This window comes from Dipodomys merriami, unplaced genomic scaffold (assembly GCF_024711535.1).
Source record: "Dipodomys merriami isolate MVZ:Mamm:240054 unplaced genomic scaffold, mDipMer1.0.p SCAF_465, whole genome shotgun sequence".
Lineage (NCBI taxonomy): Eukaryota > Metazoa > Chordata > Mammalia > Rodentia > Heteromyidae > Dipodomys > Dipodomys merriami.
The window spans coordinates 117405-143504 of record NW_027206030.1 but is presented as its reverse complement, the minus strand read 5'-3'; the positions used below and the strand labels follow the sequence as shown (position 1 = coordinate 143504).

The 26100-nt window shown below is 35.5% G+C and overlaps 1 long non-coding RNA gene and 1 pseudogene across 1 annotated transcript in view; both read right to left on the bottom strand.

Annotated features, from left to right (window-relative positions):
* Positions 1-856: 856 nt before the first annotated feature.
* The window catches only part of LOC138808656 (uncharacterized), a 40818-nt gene continuing 15574 nt past the window's right edge, over positions 857-26100 (bottom strand). Inside the window, exons 2-3 of the long non-coding RNA XR_011366562.1 lie at positions 1644-1838; positions 857-920 (exon numbers count right to left, since the gene is read on the bottom strand). This is a non-coding gene — a long non-coding RNA (uncharacterized lncRNA). The remainder of the gene's footprint in view (positions 921-1643; positions 1839-26100) is intronic.
* Positions 23996-24095, bottom strand: LOC138808663 (U6 spliceosomal RNA; annotated as a pseudogene).

Sequence of the window (26100 nt, the reverse complement as noted above, 5' to 3'; positions counted from 1 at the left end):
TTTCTTAAGAAAGGGGCTATGCCATTCTTTCTCATAGAAGCATGAAATTCCATTGTGTATATATACCACATTTTCCTGATCCATTCATCTACTGAGGGGCATCTGGACTGGTTCCATATCTTAGATATGGTAATAATGCTGCCAAAAACATACTTGTGCTGGTAGTTTTAGTGTTTCATTTTTTGGAGTCCAGTCGTGGGGCTTGAACTATGGACATGGACGCTGTCCTTCAGCTCTTCATCTCAAGTTTAGCGCTCTACCACTTGAGCCACACCGCCACTTCCGGGTTTTTTCTTTTTGCTTATGTAGTACTGAAGAATTGAACCCAGGGACTCTTGCATGCAAACACTACAACTGAGCCACCTTCCCAGCCTGAGAGAAGATATTTTAACTTATTTTCTACACGTAAATTAATATTAAGCAAAGCTAATTAAAATAATTACTTATATACTCTTCAGAGGATGAGTATATTACTCTTGGATATCTTTAAGGAAAAGACTTTAGACTCATTACAACTGATGCCTTGCATTGAAATTACAGGCTAAACTTTCTTCTTCATTAAACAAAAGCTTCAGTTCTTTCATATTAGAATTGCAAAATCATAATACCTGAATTTTGATTTGTTTTCCTTTGCTATTTTCAATTCCATTTTTCATCCATTAGCTATCTAGAGATAATTTCGACAAATGCCCATGAATGGGATTGCTGGCTCTAGAGCTATGTACAGTTGACCATACAAAATGATGCTAATTGAAATGGACTCCAAGACATGGAAACAACAATTACTTTTTTTTTTCAGATATCAACCTTGATGTCAGTAAAGAAGTGTAAATAGATCTTATTTTATTTCATTTGTCTTTGATTTATCTCTGGACATCTCTGTCTTGATTCTGGTACCTTCCATCTTGTATATACATTATCTGATTTGGAGAAAGAAAGGGAAATAACATAATGATGAAAGAAGTGACCCATTGCAACAATGATATTCACAAGACAATATACCGGCAATGAACTTTACAAGTTTGGGGTGGGGGGTATGGTTGGGGGTGGGAAAGGATAGGAGAACAACAATGGAGTGGGTAACAATATTCATCAATGAAAGTACCTTACTCATGTAACTGTAAACACTCTGTGCAGTACCTTTAAATAAAATAAAATTTAAAACATTGAACTTACCCTAGAAAAAATATCCCTTTCAAAATAACCCATCTGTAATAGTACTTGTGAGGGATTCTAGAGTCAAACTGTTATACCTGGAAAGGGATATATTGGGAAGCCATCTCAAACAGCAATCAAAAGGCTGAGAGCTGTGCTCTGGAAAGGTCAAACAGTTAAGGGAAGACAGGGGTATGATTTATTACCTCAAAAGTATTTAAGTTAGAGCTGTTGGACACTAAAAGTTTAAGACTTTGGAAACAAGATGTATGTCTGTGCTATGGTTGTAATGATTATTGCTCCCTTCTGCTCCTTAAAAATAAGGGATTCAATTATCACTATGTATACAAACAATACCTCAGTTAATAGTTGTAACCACAAACTAGATTGATGCCTCAGTTTGTGGACATACCTGTAGCCACTCATTACCCCACCCCTGTAGTAGAATGAATATAAAGCATTTTAAACAGGATTTGGGAATCCAGAACCTGGCAATGAGGCTTTGGGTCCTCTGGTGTCTTCTTTCCTATCACTTCCTGTGATTTCTCAGTTCTTTGGCCAGGTATCCCAACATCTTTGCTGTTCCATGGTTCTGGTTAGTGACAGTACTGATATTCGGGACACCTCAAAACAAACTATGGAAAACACTTCCTCAGAGAAGATTCACAAATGTATAGGAGCACCTGGAAAGAAACCAAACATCACAAGTCATTCTGTGATCCTCTAACAAGAAAGTATAATTCAGGTGTATCTTTACTTCGGATATATATAAGAGATGGACAATTGTCCCTTTTGTTCATTTGGTATTTGGTATTGCATAAATTTTCAGAAACACATATACATTGTGAAATAATGTTATTTATTTCATAGGTCACAAACCTTGTCACTGGAGTGATGACCCAAATGTCTTATCTCAGTTGCCCGATTCACTCTTAGATGAGTGTGAATTGCATAATTGTGAACATTTTTCCATGAAACTTAACAACACAAAATGAAGTTTGAAGGTCAGGCCAAAGATTTTACATATATTACAGTAATACACACATAAACTGCTCAGCACTCATAGCACATTGGTGTGTTATAATTGTCTTCAGATCAGAAATATTCTAGAGTTTAAAGTAGAATGATGGGCTGTACATTTTCAATGGAAGAGTGATGAACACCCCCTGCAATTATTCTCAGTGGAAAATCTTCCTATACATTTTACTGACTTAGCTTCTACTCTGTGCTGTAAGTAATTTGATGTTTTGACATATGAATTTAATTTTGGCAATTGAGGAAGTCAATGCACATCACTCACAAAAGTTTCTTTATATGTACTGGTATTGCTTTATTGTGAACTTCCTAAAAGCCAGTCATAGGAGCACATGTCCCTAATCCCATCACTTCTGTCACTGAGATGAGGTTTGAAATATCCAGACCACTTGGCAATTCATAGTGAGAAAGTTTCTACAATGAAGGGTGAGAGAATAGAAAAAAGAGCAAATGAATCTTCCAACTGTATTGTTACATGTTCTATACACTTAGCCATTAAGACACCACAACAGTATTTTTATAACTTCTTACCTACTTTTTTCCTGTTCTGAGATGTTTTATTTATGGATCTCTAAGAAATCATATAAGATTCATAAAATAAATCTATAAATCATATAAGAAATCTTAAAAAATAGTTTGTTTTGGATATATAATTTAAAAGGAATAATTTCAGGAAAGTATTAAGCACATAAAATGTAATGCACACCTAAAATTGTCTATTTATTTAAAACTTCAGCAGTTGTAATTTATTTATTCTAATAACAAAGATTATAAACTAAGTTACAATAGTATTCCAAACGGAACACAGAACTAGAAAAATGAAGGGTAGCACTAAAGAATGCTACTGCTACTACTAATAGAGTAAGAATAAAATTTAGGCAAAACTCCTTCAGACTAAAAGCCACAGGACAGCCCCAACATTACTTTAATTGTTTCATATGAAGACAAGACCTTTTTTTGTAAATGTAAGTTTTCACAGATATTAACATCAGTTGGGTACATATTTCTTAAGTCCTTCAGGAAGGATGTTCTGACAATGTTGATGGAAGCTGACTTCTTTGGGACCTACTACACAATGTGAAGACACCATTCCAAGCACTGCACCTGCATTAGGGTAATTTTAGTGCTCATGATAGTTCTTCCAATTAGGAAATGAATTAAGTATTTTATTAAAAACAGAAGTAGGCAACAAGGCCAAACAAATTTCCCAAGTACCCAATACGGATCAGCTGTAGAACCATAATTCAAATCCAGGTTTCCACCAGGCATATCTGAGGATATTCTGTAAGTTTCACATTCATTACCTTTCAAGATGTATGGAGCAGATGAACCCACATTATCTTCCTAATTATGGTTATAATGACAATAACATTGCTACAGAATATACATATTTTTAAATTAAAAGGGTGTGGGTAATGACATTGTAGGTGATCTTTATACCAAATAAAGACTGAACCAAAAAGAAAAGTAAGGGGCTGGGAAGGTGGCTCAGTGATAGAGCGCTTGCCTTGAATGCATGAGGTCCTGGGTTCAATCCCTCAGCACCACATAAGCAAAAAGAAAAAAGTTGAAAGTGGTGCTGTGGCTCAAGTGGTAGAGCACTATCCTTGAGCTGAAGAGCTGAAGGACAGCACCCATGCCCAGAGTTCAGGCCCCACGACCAGACCCCCCCCCCAAAAAAATAAAAGAACCTAGGCCACAAATTTTAGTCATAGTACTAGCACTCATATACCATATATATATATATATATATATATGTGTGTGTGTGTGTGTGTGTGTGTGTGTGTGTGTGTGTGTGTGTGTGTGTGTGTGTGTGTGTATGTGTGTGTGTGTGTATATATACACATATATATGCTTCCTAAAATATACAGTTAGTTAATTTGTCCAAACCTGGTCATAGATTAAATATGAGGTGTGAAAAAGTATGTAAGTCTGAAATGACTCCAAGGTATTTTGAGAAGACAGCTGGAAGAGTTATCACTTAATCATATAGTAATGAGGGATTGGTTTGTAGATAGAGATCAAAGCTCACTTTGGGATATTTTGAGTTTGTTAAAATCAGTAGTTAGGAGTTGTCAATGGACAGGATGCTATTAAGGACTTGAATTAAAGTAAACAGAGATGGAGAAAAAATACAGAAATAATTACTGTACTCAGTGGTAAAAAACATGAGAAGGAATATTACAGAGCTAAGCCCTGTGATACACAAATATGTAACACATGAAAAATGAAGAAAAACCGTAATAAGTATGTAATGCAGACTTATATGGGTAGGTATTTTTAATGTTTAAGGGTTATGAAGTGATTGTGTGATGACCTAAAATTTAAGAAATTCGTAAGTTCAACTATCCTTTGGGCCAACCATAGCTGATAGTTTAAGTTAAACGGGGCCACAATAGTGTGTCTTGATTTACCAAAGTGAAAATAGGCCAATATTTGGAAAGCCTCTTTTTGGACATGTGGTTGGAGTGCAATTACTGCAGTTTGTTCAACTGTCAGTAGAAAGCTACAGGTTTAGCACAATGATAGAAATCTTTCAGGGATCTGGTAGATTTTCCCTCTGTCTTCAATTTCCCTTTTTTTCTGAGAGCTAAAATATCACTACTGGAAGCCTGTCCAAATTGTGCCTTTGGCAAGTTAACGGATAGTCAGTCTAACACATGCCCAAATAAAAGAGAATTGGAACAGGTTTCCATTGAGCACTCACAGTAGACGGGTCTCTGGACTTTCTCAGGAAAAACCTTCTGCCATTGTGGGATGGATAGGGCTGGATAATATGCAAAATAGACACCATAGATTGAAAGTATTCTGCTAAGTTAACACTTGAGATATCGGATGTTTTAACTGCATTGTATTGATTTTATGAATCAGTTAATCAGATTCTTCATGCCATATGATTTTACTAGACTGTAAAACGCATGCTTATAGCATTTCTTTTGTATAACATATAGTATGTTTTGAAATTTGGTATAAAACATTTGTCTTTTCATTTATTTATTTTTAATATGTATTACTCTAGTTTTCAAGAGTAGGGAAATGCCCTGGAACTTTGTAATTTGATGTCATATGTAATTTATTTTTTTTAAATTCTTAATTAGTGTCTATTGCAGTTCCCAGCTATATGTAATTTAAACTGTACTTTTCTTCAAGTGTATCATCCTACGCTGAAGTTTTTTTCTTACAAGCTTTCTAATAAATATGTAGTCTATTCAATTTTGAAAAGTACTGCTGTACCTCCCACTTATTTGTGGCATTTCTGGAATCCAAGTTCCTCTATGTGTCAGGGTGGATACTTTTGCTTGTAACAGTTTTGTTATTGAATACATAGCATCTGACTACTTAGGGAACAAAGGATGTGAAGTTACAGTATCCCAATAAAGAACTTCCAGGACAATTCAAGGGCAACTCATGTACTCTCTGTGTAGGTGAATAGGAGCATAGAAAAGAAAGTCTTATACATGAAAGTGACTGGGAGTGTGTGCACATGGGTATTCACTTATTTATCTGTTGTTATAGTTTTACATATTCAACATTTTTCATTATATATATATATATATATATATATATATATATATATATATATATATATATATATATATATATATGATTACAATTTCCAAAATCCAGAGAACCACATCCATGGGCCACGCTTTCCTATGTTGCTCTTTGGGTAATAAGAATGAAACCTGGTATTGTCCTGTGGTAGAGAAATAACTCAGAAATTCAAACATTTTTCTTTCAATATGTTGCCTGTTCCTACATCTAAAATGAGGAAGTCTGTTAATATGTAATACATGTTATAATCTATTTAATATATTTATACAATGTATAATATATTCTATATTATATATAATAACTGAATGTTATATATTCATTAGGAAAAATACAACGAACGTATCTATGTCCATACTTTCCCAGCCATGATTAGGTTCAGTAAAGTTAGGTGCATTACATCTCAACAGGAAAAGTCTACTGAAGTTTTGATGACCTTGAGCTAGATAAGGAGAATTTCTGTAAAAGGAGCCTCTCTTCAATTATGAGAAAAGATAAGTTTGGAAGTTTTTTTGTTTTATTTTTTTTGTTTTTATTTAGGCCGGACAAGGAGCCTGAACTCTGGGCCTGAGCACTGTCCATCACCTCTTCAATTCAAGGCTAGTTCCCTACCACTCAAGCCATAACAGCACTTCTGGCTTTTTTTTGCTTATGTGGCACTGAAGAATCGAACCCTAGGCATTGTCCCTGAGCTCAAGGCTCGTGCTCTACCCCTTGAACCACAGCACCGCTTCTGTCTTTTTCTGCCTGGGATTGCTTTGAATCATAATACTCAGATCTCAGCCACCCAGGTAGCTAGGATTACAGGTGTGAGCAACCAGTGCCCAGCAAGTCCCTCTCTTTTAGATATTATTCTAAAAGCCTCCTATCCAAGGTCACTCCTAAGATAATAAATGGACCTATGCCAATAGTTCCTTCATACTCTCATCTCCTCTTATGGCTATGGTGTGTCTTTTCCATTGTATCCTGAACCTACTTCACAGTTCTCTTCCTAATCCATGATTCTAGGTGTATTACTAATAATTACCTAAATTTTGTGGCTATAAACCCTAAATTACTCAACTATTTATTTAATTTATTTTTTTTCTATATGATCGTGGTTCTGTACAAATCTGAGCTTATATTCACCTCTTGCATCTACCTCTTGGCATGAGCAGAGCCTGGGCCTAATCTACTTTAAATGCAAGAGGTTAGCCAAAGAACAGCCTACAGTATTCCTGCCTAGGAGTCAGTACAGGTAGTTGAGTGTCTGAAAGAAGCAATGCATTCCTGACATGAGAAGCGGTGAGAGAGACAACAGCCTACAGAGCAAACTGGCAGTCACAACATTTAACAACTTCTCCTTTGGGGAAACTGACCTCCTGCAAAGTGGCAGCGAGAAAACTTTAATTTTCTTATATGAAGGAAGTTGTCATGTCTCACTACATAAATCCCTTGTAATCAAAGTGAGGGTCATTCTTTTGTTTCCACCTTAGGCCCAGTCTCAGTTTATGTCAGACTTTGCTCAGACTCTATTCCTACCGGAAGGTCCCTGATGAGGAGGAAATTGTGATCTCTTGGCTTCTGACTGGCCCATTGGGACCTGAGGCCACTTTTAGTTTTCAACATGTTCCTTCTGACAATGGGAAAGCTCATTCTCTGAATTGTGCCCTAGTATCGAATCTCTTCAGAGAAATCAAGGAATGACAGATTCTTCCTGAGTGAGTGAGTTTCTCCATTTCCAAAGAGGTCAATTAATATCTGATTCTGAGACCCAGGTGAAAGTCCTTTACCAGATCCTCCAAGCTGGAGTGGATGTTAGCTCAGACTCCAAGCCATCCTCATATTTCTCCAGCTCTTTCTCATGAACCAAACTGTGACAGGAGTTTAGTTCAGAAACAAGGAAAAATGAGAGAAGCAGAAGAACCATTGGCAGGGTGAGGAATTTAGAGATTTTGTCTGAAAAAAAGGGCTCAGAAAATCTAGAATCAGGGGGCTGGGAAGGTTGCTCAGTGGTAGAGCGCTTGCCTTGCATGCCTGAGGCCCTGGGTTCCATTCCTCAGCACCACATAAGCAAAAAGAAAAACCTGGAAGTGGCTCTGTGGCTCAAGTGGTAGAGCGCTAGCTTTGAGCTGAAGAGCTGAGGGACAGTGCCCAGGCCAGAGTTCAGGCCCCAGGACCGGACACCCCCCCCCCAAAAAAAAAGAAAATCTAGGATAACTCACATCATTAGGGAATCACATCATAAGATTAGGGAATAAATGTAATAAATTACTATCTAAATTACTAACTCCACTACTCTACATTACAAGTGTTCTGTCAAAAGTTAGCTGTCCTAGCTCTATTTTGATCAGGAAAACAGAGCATATTCTTTCCTTACAAAGTTCTACTGAGAATCTTTATCCATACCCCAGGTTGTTCTTACTCTCTACTTCTCTGTTACTTTCTCTACTTCTCTGTTACTTTCCTTTGCTGCATTCAATCAATGACACTTGAATGTGTTAGCATCTTCTAATCCATTTGTTATAAAGTAAAACAAATTATGGGGAAACATATATCTATGGTACATTTTCTTCAGGGGCATATTTATTTGATATTATTAAGTATTATTTTAATAGTTTCATTGTTAATACTTGAGAAAAATATTTTACTATTAGCAGTAATTAGTTGCACATTTTTTTGGTATTTTTCCATGTCTGTGTATTTTTTAAGCTTCTAACATCGTCTTTTCACCCAACTGTTGCCTTCTTAAAATTGCTTCAAATTATAAACTATATATGATGGTCCTCTATGTGTTCATTGATATATTTAAATTTTGATCTAATATCTACATATTATAGGAAATCTTCAACCTATTGCAATTGGTCTGAAAATCAATATGGATGTTCGTCATTAAAGCAAAAACACAATGCCACAAAACTTAGTGAAAGTAGGATGATTAGGTATATATTCAAAATATTTAGCAATGATACAGTACAAACATTCACTTCTCATATACCAGAACATGTTTATAGCTATGAATAGCACATTTTCTTCATTCCCTCTTTCTGGTGCATCTAGGTTGATTACACAGCTTGGTTGCTATAGAATATTGCTGCCATGAACATGTATGTTCATGTTGATTTATATTCCTTAAATATGTATCCAATTGCAGTAAAGGTCATCAAAATATCTGCCTTTTTGGTATTGTGTAAACTTCCATTAAGATATCCCTATGGGTTACACTAGTTTACAATGCCACAAAACCAAATATAGTTCCTGATTTATTTACCTCTCCAGCAGTTTATTTATTTGAGTGGTGGTAGCTATTCTGGTGTGTAAGATAGGATCTCAGTGACTTTCCTCTTTATTTTCCTTCTTATTTGCTATGTGGATATGAATCTCAAAAATTTCATTTATTTATTAAATACTTACATTTGTACTTCATTCCTGATTAGTGTTTTTCTTTTTCTTTGGTAATTGATCAATTTTTAAGATTTATAACATTTGATTTTTTCCCATTACAAATACTCATTTCAGTTAGTAAAAAGATTTTTTTTTTCATTACAGTGGTGCACAATTAACTAAAAACAACAGATTGTACATTTATATCACTGGATGTTTTTGTTTGTATTTACAGCCAGGAAATTGTTTCAATAAAGATGCTGAACTCCTTTCATTGATATAATGAAAGTATAGTATCTCATATTGGCCTAAACTAATCTCAGAATTAACAGTCAGTGCCTGGGCCACCACAGTCTGGGCTAAGTAAAACCACTAACACAGCATAAACTGCATTTAAAGAGAGCAAATGGCTTCATAAAAGATGGAAGAAAGGCATCACCTTCATGAAGCAAATGTTGAAGTTCACAAGCAGACCTTAGGAATCTGAATATCAAGAAGATCAAAGGATAAAAGTATTTAGAAGGACAACTTTAGAACTCAAAATTGGGGAGGTGGGACAAACAATAGATACCAAAACTCAATGCTGAAGGGAAGGAGAATTTTACCCCAAACCTCAGCTGTGTCTGACTCTCTCACACAACACACACAGACACACACACAGACACACACAGACACAGACACACACAGACACACACACACACACACACACACACACACACACACACATACACACACACCGAGTGAGAGATCTTTGCCAAAGCACAGGCATTCTGGACTTAGACACCGAATACTCCGAAACTATCCATTGTGAAGGCCTTTACTGAAAGTACCCATTGTAAGTAGACATTTACTGAAAGTTAGAACTCAGGTTCCTGGAAAAACCGTGAAATGTCACAATAAAGTTCTGCCCATAACTCCCCTAGCAATAGCCTTCAGCGGATGACAGGAAATACCTAAAGCTACAGATTATTTTTAATTTTTTATCTTTTTTTACTTTTTATTGTGAAAATACTGTACAATGGAGCTACAGATACATGGGCAAGATAAGGAGTACATTTCTTATCAAGCATTGTAGCCTCCTCCTTTGTTTCCCCCTCCCATCCCTTCCCATTGTCCCCCTGCTCCCCCTTCGAATCCTCCTCCCCCCTTCCCCTCACCAAAGTTGTAGAGTTAGTTTTTCTCCATAAGAATTTGTACATCTCATTGTTGCAATGGGTCCACCTGTATCCCTATTTAAATGATTTGTTTTTTTTCCCCTTCTCCTCCACAAATCATTGCTTATTGCTTAGCCTGCACTCGCTAGCCAATAAGATTGTTATAAGATTACCCAGTTAACAGAAGGGTCGGGGATCTCAACTCTGACCCACTGCAATGGTGACAGTTGTGAGTCCAGGCTCGACCTTGCAATAAATGACCCTAATGTGGTCACGTGACAACTGGCTCCACGGTGGTCTTTGGGGATCTTTTGCTAAGCACAAGGCTAGTGTACACAGAGAACCCCAGGGGCAGCTGTATCTGGAACAATGAAGCTCTTTTCCTCTTCTTTTCAGATAATCAATCATGATGTTGGAGTTGGCTCCACAGCTGCTCCACACCTGAGCAGGAGGAAGGAAAGGATGCCTTAGACTGCAGGATGGCCTTGTGTACCCCTGGATTTATGTGTAAGAATGCAGTTTGTGGTCCTTAGACAGGGGCGGCCAAGCTGAAATGGTGGTAAACTTTGCCTGGAGGATGGCACCCTGTGAGCCCTGCATGCATGGTGAAGCAGCTGGAAAGTCCTGTGAACATCTCCGGGATTGCCTCTCAGTGGATTGGAGAAATTGACTCCTGTAGTTGCACATGGCAGGAGGCAGGAGGAGAGCAGGAATCCAGAAGATGGGAGAGGCACAGAAGCAAATGCACCTCTCCATTGAGACTCCTCGGCCATTCTAAGGAGGTTCACAACCCACACGTGGCGGCCACTGCACAGGTCCTCAGAGGCCCTATTGTCTGAGGAGCAGTTCCTGGTCCTGATCCAGAGCTGGAACTTCCCAAGTGGCCCTGAGCTTGGCTGGGCTGGAGCAGAGCCTACCAGCCATGTTTCCTCTGCCCTGCTGAGTATAGCCTCCTAGCAGCTGCCCAGGCTACAGCACCCACAACAGGCCACCTCCTTGGGGCAGGCTGAAGCTGTGCTGACAATTCCTGCCTGGTGCCTGCTTCAAGGCAAGAGCCAGGCTTAGCCCACAGCAGAGTTGGCCCTCACTTCCAAGGGCATTCTAGGGAGGCATGACAACCACATGCCCAGACTTGCTGCCCTCACTGCCCCTAGAGGTTACCTATAAGTCCCTGCCTTTGTTCTTGAAATTCTTCAGCCATTGGTTGTCTCATTTCTCATTATCTGTTTGAGTGTGGCTCAAGACTTCTTCCTCTCCTCACCAAGCTAACATGCCCTAGCAAAGCCACCCCAACTACCAATCTACCATGTATTATGTGATTTTTTTGTTTCTCTTCTATTTTCTTCCTCCATGGTATAACCCGTTTCCAATGTATTTGAGGTCGGTGAGCTCCAACTTGCATATACAAATTTCTAATGTGGGGAGGAGAAGGGAAATAAAATGCTGAAAGAAGTACACAGTATGACCCATTGTTACAATGAGATGAACAAGACACTATGTTGAAAATGAACTTTACTAGTTGGGGATGAAAGGGGAGAGTTGGGGAGGTGGGGAGAAAAGGGATGGCAGGGAAAAACAAAAGAGGAGGTAACAATGTTCGTTAGATAATGTACTCACTAACTTACTTATGTAACTCTAATCCCTCTGTCTACCATTTTCACAATTAAAAAAAAACCATGAATTATCCTGGAGTACATTAAGTTCAAATTTCCTAAATGCTCTGTAAATTAAGACCAATTTTAAGTGGGAAGTAGGTTCTCAGAAATATTTTTTGTCAGTGTTTGTTTTGTGCATTATTACCCAAGTGTACACAAATTAACAGAAAGAGAAACAATAGGAATAGGAGAAAGAGAAGTTCTGTGTTTAAGTATAATGGTTCAATAAACTATAGAAGACTCTGCAAATAAGACAACTTTGAAACAATAAAGCTAAGGCCAGTATTTAGACCTATCGGAGTGACGTAGAGAAAGCATTACTCCTAAATGGAACATGAAGGATGAGGCCACTCTCTTTCTTCTACTAGCTCTAAATCATGGTAGCTAATCATGCAAATTTGTAAAAATTAGAATGGAAGAATAATTCTGGTTCCAAGCAAGTCATATATAAGACTATGGACTTAACTGGGGAAAAAAAAGGCCATGTTGAGAGAGCAGAAATTATTCTAGCAATGAACTGGTGGCTAAGATCATATTTCTTTTTCTTTCTTTTTCTTTTCTTTTTCTTTTGATGGTAGTGGGGCTTGAACTCCATGCCTGGGCACTGTCCCTCTACTCTTCAGCTCAAAGCTTGTGCTGTACCTCTTGAGCCACAGCACCACTTCCAGTTTTCTGGTGGTTAATTAGAGATAAGTGCCTCAGAAACTTTCCTACTCATGCTGGATTTGAACTGCAATCTTCAGATCTCAGTCTCCTGATTAGCTAGGATTACAGGTGTGAGACACTGGCAATCTGCTTAGGATCACATGTAATTCACTTGCAATATATTATCTCCTTTTATTGTATACATTTTAGTGCTTTGGAAGTGAATTGTACCTTCATAGGTTTTCAAAGCTAGTATGAAGGCTGAAGCTACACCATTTTACAAGATTGTTCTGACTGACCTGTATTACTTGAATTTACATAGGAGTTTATTGAGCAGGTGGACCCATATTCTACAGAGATATCTAGATGTTTGATAGTCACTCATATTTTGTACCTTCAAAAAACACAAGACCCCAGATATTATATATAGAAAAATGTCTTCAGAGACTACTTGAAACAACTAAAATTAACTCAGGAATTAGTTAAGATTTAGATAACAGTGTAGCATAACAAAGCTGAATGATAACTTGAGCTGTACAACAGAGGAAAGTGAGAGGAGAAAGAATGATGGGCCACATAGGAGCTATATGTGATTGCTATTGTGTTTCAAAAACCAGAAAGACTTCAGAGAAGAGAAGGAGAAAAATAAAGTGTCCTGAGAGAAGTTTCTTTTTAATCCATCTAATAGCTTGTACTAAAATCAGTGGAAATGGGAAAAATTAAAATAGAAATTAAAGCGTTGTATATGCATGTTTTAATAGGAATATGATAATTTTCAAAGAAATAAGAGAGAGAATAGTTAAACTCTAAAGGGAAAAGGAATGAAGAGAGAAAGAAGCAAAGTAAAACTTTATCAATAACAAACACAAGAGTTTGGAAGTGGAAATATTCTAAATTACAATAAAAATTGCTAGCGTGGATAGAATATGGATCACATGTTATCATATATAATTTTGAAAAAGCATACTAGGAATGAAAGTCATGGTTTAAAACACTATTTGGATTATAACTAGACAGTATAGCTCAGTAGTAAACCATTGGCTTTGCATATGTGAAGCAATGGTGTGAACTCCCAAGCATTACAAAGTACACACAAAGCACACACACACAAAAAAACCACATAAACACACACACACACACACACCACATACACACACTTTCAATATTGATATTATCATATTAAACGGAGGAAATTATCACAAACTGTAAAAGTATGTTAATATATGAAATAATAATATTGCTCGTAGTATTTAAAAGTTTAGTAGAAAGTAAATAGTCACAATATACTTGGATTTTAATAGATTAAGTAAATTGAAAATTAATAGAAGACATGAGAACTTTTGCAAATAAGTTTTGTGGGTTTTTTTTTTTTTTTTTTGCTTATGTAGTGCTGGAGAATCGAACCCAGGGCCTCATGCATGCAAGGCAAGCGCTCTACCACTGAGCCACCTTCCCAGCCCATAAGTTTTAAATAATAAACATTTTGAAACATGTGTCCTTTTATTTTAACAAATGTTTGATATTACTGGTGTTTTAACTCAAGATTTAGAATATGATAGCGAGGTGTTGTATATAACGCTAGGGATGGCTATATCCATAATAATTTCACTCTGAATAGTTTTATACTAAGGTCTCATAGTTTCCCAGTCTCTCCTGAATTACAAACTCTATTTACACTTCCCACCATAGCTAGAAAATGGATTTCACAAATCACCATGCCGAGCTCAAAGTTTTTTTTTTTTTAATTCAAATAAAAGTACTTCCAAAAAGTGACCAAGTAATGAAGCCTTTCTTAGTAAAGTATGTGCTTCTTGAAAATACTGTAAGTATTTGTTACCTGGACAAATATTTTTATACTATAAGAAAATAAATATATTTAGATTCACTAACCATATAAAATTAAGAAATTAATTTTTAAATAGCCACATGTTAAATATCATAAAAGCAAAATATATGTGTCTGAATAATTTACATGTGTAAAAATCATGCAAAATTAAATTAACTGATTCTAAACTTTGAAAAAAGAATTACTCTAAAGAAACAAAAGGAAACATTTAAGCTCAAAATTTGAAATTTAGAAAATAAAATGAAGTAGGGGCTGGGAAGGTAGCTCAGTTGTAGATCACTTGCCTTGCAAGCATGAGGCCCTAGGTTCGATTCCTCAGCACCACAAAAGCAAAAAGAAAAAAGCCGGAAGTGGTGCTGTGGCTCAAGTGGCTCAAGCGCTATCCTTGAGCTGAAGAGCTGAGGGACAGGGCTCAGGCCCAGACTTCAGGCCCCACAACTTGACCCCCCCCCCAAAAAAAAAGAAAAGAAAATGAAGTATACTCTTTAGTTGACTTAATTAAGTGTAAACGCTCTGTAAATCAATTTTATATTAAAAAATGCTTGAACAAAAAAAGCAAAAGTATCCATTGATCAATGGCAACAGCAAAAGCATCAATAGTTCTTGTTTTGAGTGTACAAAAATATCGTTGGAATATATAACAATGTTCCTTCCTGAAGAAATGTACTCATTACCTCATTTATGTAACTGTAACCCCTGTGTACATTACCATTACAATAAAATTAATTTGAAATTAAAAATAAACCAAATAATATACCAATTAAGAATTCTTAGAAGCTATTGGTTAAAAACATTGTAAAAAACTCCCCTAAATATCCAAGGAATATACTTTGAAGATACTATTTAAATGCTTCAACTTCAGCAGAAAAGCAAAAAGTTTAAAAACTGTTACAAAGTAAAGTAATAAATCAGAATATATTACTATTAATAATAATCATATGACAAATTTATAGTGGTAGTCAAATATGTAAGAAATGAGGCAATTTGCCATTCATTTGCACTTAATAAGCGAGAAAGAATTTTCTAGGTCTTTTTAAATTATCATAAGTTTAATGAAGAAATTATTCTGTCATATCATATGATAATCAGACAAAGCTGATATTAGAACAAAGAACAGATTTATTAAGTTTTCGGATGTTAATGTATATACTTATTTTGGTTGTGGAAAATGTTGGGATTTCAACTTGGGGTATATTGTTCTTGCAGGCCGGCATCATATCTGTGGTTAATTTTAGGATAGTGGTTCCCTTTCCACAAAAACATGCACCTGATCTGTCCTTTTAGCCTTCCCATCATCAATGGCATCAGAGATACACACCAAATTTTCTAGCTTGCTATCTTGCTTGGCCTGGATCCTCAGTCCTTCCAATCTTAGTTTCTAGATAGTGCAGGATGGTGGAAATGATCCAATTCACCCAGCTATAGATTGAGAAATAAGTCCACTAAATTTTGGCCTGGGTTCTGTCCTCAAGGCTCCTAAGTAGTTAAGAGTACACATGTGATACCCTGGTGCCAAGCAGTAAGAATATTTTTAAAGCAAGTGGACATATATATGACTTAGGCTTGTGAATATCTCACGAAAAGAATAAAAGAGTAGTGAAGCACAGAGGATAGGTAGAATTTTAACTAGCTACTCAGAGGCTGAATAAGCTTAGCTAGCTACTCAGGAGTCTGAGATCTGAAGACCACTGTTCCATCATGAAAATACAAGCGATTATCTCAAAAAAAAAAAAAAAAAACACAGCAGAATTGTAGCAGTGGCTGAAGTAGTAGACCACTATCCTTGGGCACAGAAGCTGAGGAACAGTTCCCAGGGACTATCAAGCCTCAAGAATGATGAATGCATGCATGAGCATATGCACATGTTCGTGTGCGTACTCGTACATGCATGCACACATATACAAACACAAATTAATATTTCAATGTGAACTTATTTTTTTTTACCTTGCTGTACTTTATTTCCCTGTATTAGTTCACAAATTAACAAAATCAGCTAAGGACCTATTTACATAAAATTCATCATGTTTCTCTAAAATCTACTCTCTTTTTGGAAGCCTGCTTTTATTTGTCCCAAAAGTAAATTATTCAGGAAGTCAATTCATCACTCTCAAGTCTATAGTATTAGATGATTGTTTAGGTTCCTCCTAGCAATATGATTTTTTGAAATCCTGCATCAAGCAATTTATTTCTTTCACTAGAAGAGAAACCTCTGTCAAACAATTAATAATAGCTTATTCTCCTCCTGGCATTCATCTGTAGTTTTATTTTCTTCATATATTTCATGATCTCTCTGTGTATGCCAAAGTCTGTGCTTAGCATGTGTATACCATTCATAGATACTGAAATTGCTTTTGAATAAATAATGTTCACACTGACTATCTTGAAAAAGAAGAATTGGTTTCTTAGCACTTTAGGTAAGAACTTGAGGGAAAGAAACAAAAGGAAAAGTGAGGAACAACTCAACACATAGATTCAAATGAAACAAAACAACCCAAGAAAACAAAAATTAATTCAGTACTCAAAAACCTGCAGGAAATGAAAGATTTAAAAAAAATCAGCTATGACAAGCTTATGAAATTCGTGACTACATGGGAGTGCACTGTTTAGATAGTGGCTAAAGGCCAGACTGAACATAAAGTTCTGTACACAATGCCATGCACCTGTTATTATAAATTCCAGGAAGAATAACATCAAGTGCACTGAGACCAAGTTCATACACTAGTAAGAAGCCAGTTTCTAGATGAAAAATAATCAGGATAACTTAGGGCTGGGGGCATGAAAAAGTGGTAAGAACATCCATTTAAGGGGCACAAAACACTCAATCAAACTATAGTATTAGGGGTAAAAAAGTTATGATTTAAATAATTAGAACAATTGTAGTACTTGAGTATTTGAGTGGAGAAAAATCCATTAGAGAGATAGAATGAACCCACGTTCCAATGCTACTTTAGTGGTAATGTTTAGTGGTACTTGAGACAAAACAGAGTTACCTTGCAAATGAGCATGGATGTACATTTGGATGATGGAAATACTCTACTTATAGAGGTGTAAATTAGATTTTTTTGGATAGATTGTAGTTCTTGAACTAAGAGCCTGGGTGATGTCCTTGAGCTTTTTCTCTCAAGGTTACCACTCTAATACTTTGAGCCACAGTTCCAATTCTGATTTTCTGTTGGTTGTTTGGAGATAAAAGGCTCATGGACTTTCCTGCCCAGGATGGCTTCAAACCATGATCTTCAGATCTTATCCTCCTGTGTAACCAGGATTCCAGGCATGAGCTGTCGACGTTTTTAATAATTCAGTAAATTGTATAGTTACAGAAGTTATAAATTATCATTGTAACCTGTGTAATATAGGTGTATGTATAGATCAATGCATACAGTTAGAAATATATTGACATATTTTGCATCTACAGTAGATTTATGAAATCATCCTTCATTATAAAATAAAATGGAAACAAATTTTATAAGGAGAAAAACAAAGGGAATTGTTACACGTTACTACTTGTTGAATGGAAGATGAATTGTGAGAATCAGTTTGGGAAAACCATCTCTACTTTAATAAAATGGATAATTGCTATTAATTTCAATCAACTATGGTGGGGGGGAGTATTGGATGAGGGGGCGGGCAGAGGCTGGGAACGGATGTGAAGGGTAAAAAAGAGGAGGCTGCAATTCTTGATAAGAAATGTACTCATTATCTTGCCCATGTAATTGTAACTCGTCTGTACACTATGTTCACCAATAAAATAAAATAAAATAAAAAAGAAATAAAAAAGAAAAATGTGTAGGGAAAAGTTATATAAAGATCCATTACACGTAAATCATGATTTACTGAATGGAAATTCCCTTGTAAAACTAGTTAAGATAATAAAAATATAATTAAAAACAATGGAGACATCTAATCTTAAACTGTGTTCTCTTAAACCATGAGTCAATATAATAGTTTCCTCCTCAGAAATTTTCTTTGCAGGTATTTTCCTCATAGTGACAGAAAAATGATCAATGCAATATCAATACATCACATTGCACATCAGAAAGAGACACAATAAAAATCACAGTAAAATGTTAGAATTCACCACATGATAAAATAACAGGCAGAATGTGCCAAATGCTAATTGATTATTTTTCCAAGTACTTTACCGATGGTATCTAATTTAATCCTCAGAATAATTCCAAAAAGTGGAACTACTTACATGTTTAATTCTCAGATGATCATATTGAAGTCTTCAGAGTTGTAATTACTAGTACAACATTGCACACATGGTAAGTGTTAGCCTGAGGTCCATCCCCGACTGTATCAATTAACCTCATTCTATTTTATGACTAATATTCTAGGAAAAATTCCCAGAATTATTGTGTACACTCATAATATTTCAGTTTATCTTTGTTAGAAAATAGGGAACTGTAATATGAAAACTCGAAGTTCAGAATCAATGCATACCTCCCTGGTGAAAGGACCTGCTAAAGTATAACATTCTTGATTTCTAGGTCAAAATAGCAGAAATCATATTCTATCCCTTCACTCAACACTGCACTGCCTGGGGACCCTAACTCTGTTTAACACTGTCTTACTGAAAGAATGACCTCCCCAATTCCTGATGGAAACAAACTGCAGGTCTTATGGACCAATCATTTCCACATTGTAGCTCAACTAAGTTGTTTACCATTAGAAGTATTTTGATTGCTTTTTATACCCTACATTTTGAGACAAAGGTACTACTTTAAAATGCTGTTAAAGCAACACTGATATAAAAATCACCTTTGACCCCAGATAAATAATTTACCTTTCATGTACCCAAAAATGCAGTCTGACCTATTATTAATATTAGGAATGAGAGGATAAAAAATCATAGACAACAAGGCCTAAGCATGAATTAAAGCCTCTCCAACTTGTGAATACAATTGGTTTAAAAAGACATTAAGGGCTGGGAAGGTGGCTCAGTGGTAGAGCGCTTGCCTTGCATGCATGAAGCCCTGGGTTCGATTCCTCAGCACCACATAAGCAAAAAGAAAAAAACCGCAAGTGGTGCTGTGGCTCAAGTGGAAGACCGCTAGCCTTGAACTGAAGAGCTGAGGGAGAGCGCCCAGGCCCAGAGTTCAGGCCCCACTACCAGACTGCCCCACCCCCGAAAAAAAGATATCAATACTACTATATTTGTTCAAAATTTCTCACGATACTAAAGATTCAATTGTAAACTGTTAACACTTGAAAATAACTCATTTTCTTGGGAGTAGGAAACAAAACACAAGATTAATCCTAATAATTTTCAAAGACATTTATTTATACTACAAATTCACTCTTATAACTACAAAGATTCTAAAAATAACTGAAGCATAGTGTCACGAAGGCCATAATTTAACTTCATCATATACATTCAAAGGACTTTGCTAATAGAAAATAAATTTATACTAATAATTAGCTCACCCAATTCACTTCCATTCTTTTATTCTATATCTTTTATTTTCATAGAAACTGGCTTTTCATAAAATGATGCATAAAAAGCCTATATACCCACTTATATTTTCAGATTTTAACAATGTTTATTTCAGAAATGTCTTTAGCTGTATAGTCAATGAACTGAAATAACACTAAAATATTCAAAGGTTTTTCAGAAATTGCAAGACTCGCTCTGGGATATTATTTACATTGGAAAGGATATTCAAAAAGCCTTATTTGTTAAAGTTGTGATAGTTACTCCCACAAAAATACTATTAATGAAGAAACCTTCGTATGTATAATACAACTTCAAATGCATCCTCAATCTGGAGGTGACACATGCTTTTTGTTTGTTTTTGCAATGTATATCTAATAAACATATCCGCAATACCGATTTTCAGTCAATATGATGGGATATTCAAACCTAAAAAATACGGGGTTTATTATCTTAGTGTGAATAGATACAATCTTACAAAGAAAGTTATTTTCAACAGAAATCCGGAAAGAGTTTATCCACCTTGAGTTTCACAGGAATAACCAGACAGTAATACCTATTTCGTCAAGTTGGTCAAAATTACTCTATGAGTATATCTTAAAATTATATCCCATTTAAGAGGTGAAATACATATTTTGTACTGACAGTCATCTTACAGCAATAACTTACTACCTAATTATATGTGTATCTTCTTTCCTAGCATATACTAAGAGTTGAAAGTGATCTCTTTTATCTAACTTAATGGTGTAAATGCTTTGATTATGATGATGTTATTATTTGACAAATAAAATGTACAGAAGGGTGGTTCCACTGAAATGACAGGACAGAAGAGTGATAAATAACAATATTGCAACATAGCTCTTTTCAGCCTCACTCTGTCCACATTGGCAAGCAACATTGCAACCGCACACACACACACACACACACACACACACACACACACACACACACACACACACACATGTGCGCACATGTACACACACATACATGAATGCCAAATTCAGGGTTTATTGTACATAAAAGTTCAATTAAAATATTAGTGATTAGGAAAAATGATAATTTGACTTATTACAAAATAATACATATTCTAATCACCACGGTTGTTACATTTTACCTGTGTCTCCACATGTGACCACTTAATTTATTTTTAGTTCATTCATTTATTCATCATTCATTAGTTTGGTGCCAATACTGGAGCTTGAACTCAAGGCTTGGCTCTGTCCCAGAATTTGTTATGTTTTTGTTTTAGTTTTCTCAATGCTAGCATTTTACTGCTTATACTACAGCTCCATTTCTAGCTTTTGCTGGTTACTTTCAAACCAGAATCTAATGGACTTTTTTGTCTGGTTTCAAAGCACAGTCATCAGATTTCGTCTTTCTGATTAGGTAGGATTAAAGACCTGAGTCACCCGTGTGGCTCTTAATTTTTCCTGTACATATGTAATGCACATACTTAGATAGTAATTTAAAACTGAGAACATAGAAGCAAGATGTACAGTGATGATATTGTCCTGTCAGAAATTCAAGTTAGTAATGTAAATTTCTTCTTAAGACCATACACAAAAAATACTTTAGAAGAAATCTGATGTTGTGTGTGTATATGTGCGTGCATGTGTGTGTGTGTGTGTGTGTGTGTGTGTGTGTGTGTGTGTGTGTGCTGTTGCAATATGTTCCACATATAAGCACTGTGCAGCGGTGTCCAGCCATTCACAGTTATTGCATGAATATCTGCCTTGAGATACCAACTCATGGGCAATGTCTAGGTGTCCACTCTAGGCTTCGCGATGAAGAGGGGTATACTCATCCTCATCCCTAGTATTCATATAAGTGGCCTTTTTGGAAAGTACTCTCCACACTGTAGTAAGCTGCAAGACAAGCACTCTACCACTAAGCCACCTTCCCAGCCCAAGGATTAAGATTCTTGCCTGTAATTTGGTCAAAGCTATGTCTCATTACGTAGGCGACTAAAAATGTATTTACTAATTTCAAGTAAATACATAAATTCTATTTCCGTCTCTTTTAAAAAATAAAAAAATTGTTTGCTCTGTAAATTGATTAGATGCATGGATTTTGTGGCTAGCTATGTCATTTCACATATGTATCTCTTTTCCTCTTTCTCTTTCATGGTTCTCATAGACAATATGGTTGCTCCATAATTATCCTAATTTATTTTGCTTTTATATTTTTAGTTTCATCATTTCACTTTCTGCTCTGCCATTTCCCAGAACAGCACCACATAAACAGAAAAATCCAGAAGTGGTTCTGTGGCTCAAGTTGTACAGCTCTTGCCTTGATTTGAAGAGCTAAAGGAGAGTGCCCAGGCCGAGTTCAGGCCCCACAACTAATTTAAAAAAAGAATCTAAATACTTGATAATTCTACTAACAGATCTGACTGAAATCAGTTGAATCACACTTTTCCTGTACAATGAAGGAATAGGTCCAGGCTAGGAAAGCAGCTACAGAAGGCAGGCAGATTGTATCTGTGACAAAACTTTGTGGAAAATGGAATCGAGGATTACTTACTGGTGATTCACTTGCACTTGAAGCATGATTCTGAACTATTGCTTGCTGATTCTGAACTATTGCTTTGATCATTATATTTTCCAAGAAGAAAAAGTGAAATTTAATTGGTAGTAAAGGACTACTAATACATTTTGTCTTCTCATTAAGCATCTTCAATCATCAAAATCACTTGAAGGCAATAGACAGGCCTATTTTTAGATGAAAACAAGTGTCTTTAAAAAAGCAAAAATTTTGGTAGTCATACCAAGGTCTTCTATTTTACTACTGCATTATACATTTTTTCTAATGTTGGATACCAACATTAGAAAGCTACTAGAAAGCTCTTAAAGCCCATATGTTGAATAGTGAGTTCTCTTACACTATAACATGATATTTCCCAAATCATTTACAAAGAAGGCATTGTTTCCTATTTTCTCATTCCTAGAATAAGCTGCACATGAAGACACCAAGGGTCCTCATGTTCAGACAAGGAACAAGATGAAAAAGTGAGGAATGGTATCAATTTCAAGAAAAAAATGAAGTAGGATCCAAGCAAATTTCTTCTTTGGGATGCCGAAATTAATCTGCTTACTATGGTGTGAAGACTACTTTCCAAAAAGGCCACCCAGATGAATACTAGGGATGAGGATGAGTATACCCCTCTTCATATGGAAGCCTAGAGTGGACATTTAGACATTGTCCATGAGTTGGTAGCTCAAGGCAGATATTCATGCAATAACTCTGAATGGCTGACACCCCAGCACAGTGCTTATATGTGGAATAATACCAGAGTGGCAGATGCCAATCCCCAAATTAAAGGCCTCTTGTCCTCCTTGCATGTTGCTGCTGGGAATAGAAATCGAAAAGATACTCTGTTGAACCATTATATCAAACCAGGTTTGAAGAACAGCTTGGAAGAAACTGCATTTAATATTGCCAAAAGGATAAGTATGTCTCACTACCTCTTTGAAGTTGTGGAAGGCTGTACAAATTTTTCGCATAAGTCGTAATGGTTTGGTTAAGTTTCTTAAATTTCAAAAATGCCAGTCCATCCTTTGTGGCCCTACAAATTTTTTCACAATAAAAAGCAACAGCAATATCTTACTTTAAAAATTCATGGATTCCATGGTATTCTTCCAAGTGAATTGCCTGACTCTGATGTCAAAATGCATTCAAGAGTTTTTTGTCTACATCTATAATGATTTCTGCAGAGTTTGTGATTTTTTTAATCAGAAATAATTTTAACTTATCTGTTGAAATGGTGCTTTTGTGAAAAAAGTATATCTATGTTTGTACAATATCCATAATCTATTTCATTCGCTCCTAGATATAATACTTTGAATTCTACATTTTTATATAATGTATAGTTTCATTAATAAATGTGTCCTTTCATATTGCATTCCATATAGAAGAAGTTTAAGATTCCTTTTTTCCTAGGTCCTTATATTATTTTATTTCTTTGGGATAACATGACAATGTTATCTAATTTCAGTTTTGTAAAGGTTATGCTATGTAAAGGCCTTTCTAAGGTGAAGATTTAATACACTGATGTCAAACTAACCTTTAATTCTATGAATTACATGTATTGTTACACTTGTATTTTTGTAATCAACTTTTTAATAACTGTTTTTATATTTCTTGCATCAGAAGAATGAAAAATATAGAATACTTCACAAATTTTCATATACTCCTTGTGCAAGTGCCATGTTAATCTCTGTATTATTGTAATTTGGGTAGACCTGCTGCTGAAGCATGAAGTACCCTCTAAATTTAAGTACTTAATGATGCAATCTTTACACAGGCATATATCCATGGTTGCCTATTTGTAACAAGGAACACTTATTGTTCCTTAAAATGTGATTGATCTTATTTCTCTAAAATTCTGTGTATAGTGGAAAAGCTTATATCATTTGGCCGATTGCTCATATTTACAATTTTTTTGTCAATGACTATTTTGTCGTTTTCATTTTAAATTTGATCATACTTTGAAGCCTTTAAAGCTAAGTCCAAAGGTGATGGCTTTTCAAGTACTTATTTATCAACTGAGTTAGCTTTGTAGAGCTAATGGATTCAAAGTAAGCCTTGCTTGAGAGCTACTTCTAAACTTCTGCAGCTTAAAATTTCCCAAATAAGGTCTTGCTGGGACAAATGTCTACCTGAACCTTTACCCTTCTTCCTTGTAGGAACAGACCAACCAGAATATCTTACCCTGACAGCATAGATTGTCTTACTGGAACAAAACTAATCTTAGTTACAAGGGATCATAGAAAGATGAACAGTTCAGACAGAATTGTTCAGAATAGAAGGTATTTTATCAAAATATAATTGTTTATTATACTTACCATTTCAAAAGTAGCTAAAGCCAAGAAGGTGAAAAAATTTTCATATGCATGATTACCTACTGTCCTGGCCTGTCTATCATCCAACCAGGCAGGAACTTACACTACTGACTCTCTATCACCAAATATTTCCATAGCTCCTGGAAAAGTCCATATGTTTCTCCTCGATATTAGGCCTTAAATTGGTAATGTTTTAATCACAGTGTTTCCTCTTGCCTCTAGGCTGTAAATCTAAAAATGGTAAAGCTTTAAGTCTAACTCTACCAAACACTGAGGTAGAGATAATGGAAGAATACTTTGAAACAGAGTTGCCTTTGATTCCCTAACCACAACACAACAATGCAAAACAATTTTTATATTATATATACTTATAAATTTTATATTTATAAATATAAAGTATGTGCTGATTTTAAATTCCACACAGTGAATATTACTAGAATTGATAATTTGACAAATATATTGATACTTATTCCGATAAATAGAATGGAATATAAATAATTAGATTTAGGATATATATTAGAATATAAAAAGTATCAATGCAATATCTTCGGTATAAACTTGTGATACGTTCTATGTGTTCGTTATCTTCTGAATTCACATGGTAAAATAACAGTATTGTTTTCTGCTAATCTATAATGGATTTTACTCTGATGCTCTGTTTATTGTTTTAACTCGCTGGTCCCAAAGTGTTTTTCTCCATATTTCTGAAGCATTCTTACTGATTATACCCAAATTTTGCTGATATGATGTCTAAAAGCTATTATTCTTCTGAAGTACCCACGGATCCGAGGATACCAGTTCCTAGTTATCTGTATCATCAGATAACAAGGGCAAGAGTTCTCACATAGGCCCATGCAACATGCCAACAGAAAATAATTGAAGACATCTCAATTTCTCATTTCCTATAATATTTCAGGACCCCAGTTGCTTACAAGATTTAGCAGAATTCAATTGTGAACTGCAAGGCAGGTTAAAATGAAAGATGAGATGACAAAATCTAAGAGAAAGTACTATAATTCAAACTTTCAATTTACAGATGATCAGCCCATATGAGTCAACAAAATTACAAATGAACAAGATTATTTTTAATAGCCCTCTCCTAATGATTAATGAAAGATTTTAGTGAAGCCAAAAAATAGTTTTTGTAATGATAGATCCATAAGTGGCCTACCAAGGCTAGGAATACCTGATTTAGAGGTCAAATATAATTTAGAAAAACATTAATTGAGAAGATCCTTAGTGCTACAAAACACTGGTACTTCAGTAAAATGAGGTTCTGTAGTATAAAAAAATGTTGTCATTCTCAAACCAAAGATAACCTATATTTAATCTCCTGAAAGTATATTCATTTTCAAATAAACTATTTAAAATCACATTTGCCAAAATAGCACTTGACAAGTAGATGATAGTGATATTACAA